Below are 4909 nucleotides of genomic sequence, written 5' to 3'. Positions count from 1 at the left end.
CGACTTCGACCAAAGATTTAGCTAGGGGTTAAGCTAGCAAACCCAAGAAATACTACTTATGTCGATGTTATAGAAACGGCAATAGAAGTGGAAAGGCTCCAGGCGAATGTTAGTAATGGGGAGGCCAGTAAGTCTGAAGCTAAGCAGTCAAATCAACCTCAGAATGGTCAGAACAACCACAACAACAACAACCAACAGTCCAACAATAGTAATGGTCAGAAGAGACGGCATCCTGACAACAAGCAGTCCGATAATGATAAAAGGGCATGGACAAATAATGGAGGCAATAGGCCAGGTTATGTAGAGTACCCACAATGTGCTAAATGCCAAAAGAAACATTTTGGTAAGTGTCGTGTAAACACCAAGGGATGCTACAACTGTGGTCAGGAAGGACACTGGAAGAGAGACTGTCCCCAGCTCAAGTCAGATGGGAAAAAGGATGATAAGATGGTTCCTGCCAGGGTTTTTGCTCTCACCCAAGGAGAAGCTGACGCTGGCAATAGAGTAGTTAGAGGTCAGGTTTCTATTCTCCATAATATATCTTATGTATTATTTGATTCAGGAGCCACTCATTTGTATATCTCGTTAGGAATGATAGAGAAATTAGACAAACCTTGTGAAAAATTTAGAACTAGGTTTGTAACAGAATTATCTTCGGGTGAAGTAGTCCTATCAACAAAGATAGTACGAGGCATACCAATCAAGATAGAGGATGTAGAAATAGAAGGAGACCTGATAGAACTAGAGATTAAAGACTTCGACGTGATATCGGGAATGGACTGGCTAGCAAGGCATGGCGCAACCATCGACTGCAAGTGTAAGCAAGTGACGTTCGAGACTCTTGACGGCCAGAGGCTATGTTTTATGGGAAAGGTCTCAGGTCTACGCACACCTCTTATTTCGTCACTTAAAGATCAGAAGATGATAGAAAAAAGATGTCAAGCATTCTTAGCTAGCGTTACGAATGTGGTAAAGGAATTGCCACTAAAGGTCGGAGATGTACATATTGTAAGGGAATTTTCAGAGGTATCTCCTGACGACTTGCCAGGGTTGCCGCCGACGCGAGAAATTGACTTCACAATCGAGCTAGTACCAGGCACCGAGCCTATCTCCAAGGCACCATACCGGATGGCACCTACCGAACTCAAGGAGTTAAAGACACAACTACAAGAACTCCTAGACTTGGGTTTCATTAGACCAAGCCATTCTCCATGAGGAGCACCGATTTTGTTTTTGAAGAAGAAGGACGACAGTAAGTGGATGTGCATAGATTACCGCGAGCTGAATAAGGTGACGATTAAGAATAAGTACTCGCTACCCCTGATTGACGACTTGTTTGATCAACTCAGAGGAGCGACCGTGTTCTCAAAGATTGACTTACGGTCCAGGTATCATCAACTCAAGGTACGGGAAGAGGATGTTCCTCAGACAGCTTTTAGAACTCGTTATGGGCATTACAAGTTTCTAGTTATGTCTTTCGGTCTTACCAATGCTCCAGTCGCGTTTATGGATTTAATGAATAGGGTCTTTAAGGACTACTTGGATAAATTCACCGTAGTATTCATTGACAATATCTTGGTGTACTCAAAGGATAAAGTCGAGCATGAGAAACATATAAGGTTGATCTTGCTGCGACTAAATGAGCATCAGCTTTACGCCAAGTTCAAGAAGTGCGAATTTTGGCTTTTACAAGTAGCATTTCTCGGCCATATAGTATCCAAGGACGGGATTACAGTAGACCCATCTAAAGTAGAGGCTGTGAAGGATTGGCCAAGACCAAAGAGTGCGTCTGAAGTAAGAATTTTTCTGGGATTAGCAGGTTATTATCGGAGGTTCGTAGAAGATTTTTCTAAGATAGCAACCTGACTGCGCTCACCAACCTGACTCGGAAGCAGCATAGGTTCAACTGGAATGATAAGTGTGAAGAGAGCTTCCAGTTGCTTAAGGATAAGCTATGCTCAACACTAGTACTTTGTGTACCGACACCCAATGACAAGTTTGTAGTCTACTGTGATGCGTTGAAGCAAGGATTGGGTTGTGTGCTGATGCAAAATGACAAGGTGATAGCCTACGCCTCAAGGCAGTTGAAGGATTATGAGCAACACTATCCAACACACGATATGGAGTTGGCAGCGGTGGTCTTTGCATTGAAAATCTGGCGCCACTATCTTTATGGAGAACTTTGTGAGATTTATACGGACCATAAAAGCCTAAATTATTTCTTCACGCAAAAGGAGCTCAACATGAGGCAGCGCAGGTGGTTAGAACTAGTAAAGGATTATGATTGCAAAATTTTATACCACCAGGGAAAGGCAAACGTAGTTGTCGATGTGCTAAGTAGGAAGAATTACGAAAGTTTAGCATCATTAGCCGGAATAGAAAAGCCGCTACAGTAGGAGTTGATCAATGCTAGAATAGAAGTAGTCATCGGTAAACTAGCTAACTTATCCATTCAGTCAAATCTGTTAGAAGATATACAGATTGGGCAAGTGCATGATGACACGTTAGTAACACATATGGATGCAGTTAGAGAAGGGAAGGCCACAGATTTTTCAATATCAAGTCAAGGGCTATTGAGATATAAGGATCGGGTATGCGTGCCGAATGATAAAGGGATTAAGATGAAGGTCTTAGAAGAAGTGCACAATACCCTATACTCAGTTCACCCAGGGTCGACCAAGATGACTCACGATCTTAAGGCAATGTATTGGTGGCCAGGAATGAAGAAGGATATAGCGGAGTACGTATCTAAATGTTTGGTATGCCAGGAAGTGAAAGCAGAACATCAGTGGCCTGCAGGTTTAGTAACACCACTCAGCATTCCAGAATGGAAATGGGACGACATAGCCATGGATTTTGTGACGGGTTTACCTCGAACAAATAAGCAGCACGACTCGGCTTGGGTAGTAATAGATAGATTAACCAATTCAGTTCATTTCCTACCTGTCAAGACTTCTTATACGGTAGAACATTATGCAGAACTTTATGTCCAAGAAATAGTCAGACTGCATGGAATCCCTAAGACAATAATGTCCGATAGAGGATCGGTGTTTAAATCGAGATTTTGGAGAAGCTTGCAGCAAGCCATGGGTACCAAATTAAGTCTTAGTACGACTTTTCATCCTCAAATAGACGGTCAGTCCAAGCATACTATACAGACTTTAGAAGACATGTTGCACGCTTATGTACTTGATTTCAGAGGATCATGGAGTAAGTATTTTCCACTGATAGAATTCTCCTATAACAATAGCTACCAGTCAACGATCGGGATGGCACCTTACGAACTACTTTATGGAAGGAGGTGTCGATCGCCGCTACATTGGGACGAGGTAGGAGAAAGGCAACTACTTGGACCCGAAGCTGTTAGAGAAGCTCATGATGCAGTAGCGTTGATTAGAAAGCGTATGCTCGCTGCTCAGAGTTGTCAGAAAAGTTATGTAGATGCCAGGTGACGTGATGTGGAATTCAAAATCGGAGATCAAGTCTTCTTAAGAATATCTCCTATGAAAGGTGTGAAGCGGTTCGGGAAGAAAGGCAAGCTTAGTCCAAGGTTTATAGGTCCTTTTGAGATATTGGACAAAGTGGGAGCAGTTGCATATAGATTAGCCCTACCACCAACTCTAGCATATAGTCACAATGTGTTCCACATCTCGATGCTGCGTAGATATGTGTCAAGCCCATCTCACGTCCTCAAGTATGATACGGTAGTACTCCAGAAAGACTTGAGTTAAGAGGAACATCTAGTTAGCATCCTAGATAGAGGGATGAAGGAATTACGATCTAAGAGTATTCTGATAGTCAAAGTCCTATGGAGAAATAGTTCTGAACGGGAGGCAACGTGGGAGTTGGAGGAGGACATACAAGCTCGGTATCCGGAATTGTTTGGAAAGTAAATTTTGAGGACAAAATTCTTTGTAGTAGGGGAGAATTGCAGAGTCCCAGAATGTTTACTTAGCTAGATAGTTAGTAGTAGTTGTAGTATTTTAGATTTCGTGGATTTTGGTTCAAACTGGGACTTAGTTGGAAACTCCTAGCAATAGTTATGGATTTTATAAGTTTAACCTATAGTTTAAGAATATTAATTATAACATAAGGTTTGATTAATATTGATGGTCCTAAATATATTTTTTTTATTATAACCTAAGGTTTAGATGGAGCCAATAAGAATATGACACTTGTCATAAGCATGTTTATTAAGGAATTATTATTTTAATGATAAAATAAGGAAATATAAGACTTAGTCTTCACTAGAAACTGTTAGGGTCATAGTTTGACTCAGTCAAAGTAGTTATCCAACCATCATTATGCTGAAAAGGTGCAATTACGTGTTTAAATTAATCACGTATGCCGATATATTGCAGCATAGGAGCCGATATATCGCCTGACGAAGAATACGAAAAAACACGTTGACGTTGCACAATTGTATGAACGGAGACTCGGGACTAGAGGCAGTCGATATATCGCCACATAGGGGCGATATATGGCCTATATTAGATTTTTTTTTTTTTTAATTTTTTTGTAAAATAACTTTGACTCCTTAGACCTACCTCTAATAGTTTTGACCGAGTCTTCAGCCTCTGATTGACGAATATTCAAATATCTTCAATTAAATTCATTATTTTTATTCAAGCCAAAAAGAAGATTTTTATTCCTAGAACTCTATAAATAGGACTTAGGACCCATCCCTTTCACTTACTCTTCAATTGTGATCAGACTCCAAGGTGCTAGTGAGACCATAAGTGTGATAAACACTTGGGTTGGGAAAAAGCTTTGCCATTCTTAAGCTTTATCAAACACTTGGGAAGTGAGGATTAGAGCATTTCTGTATTGGAGTTAGACCAATCCATAAGGTCAATTAAGTTACCCTTATTCTTAAGTTCAATCCTGTTTGATTCCTTAGTTTATTTAG

The sequence above is a fragment of the Humulus lupulus genome, chromosome 6 (assembly GCF_963169125.1).
Source record: "Humulus lupulus chromosome 6, drHumLupu1.1, whole genome shotgun sequence".
NCBI lineage: Eukaryota > Viridiplantae > Streptophyta > Magnoliopsida > Rosales > Cannabaceae > Humulus > Humulus lupulus.
This window is presented reverse-complemented; position numbering follows the sequence as displayed.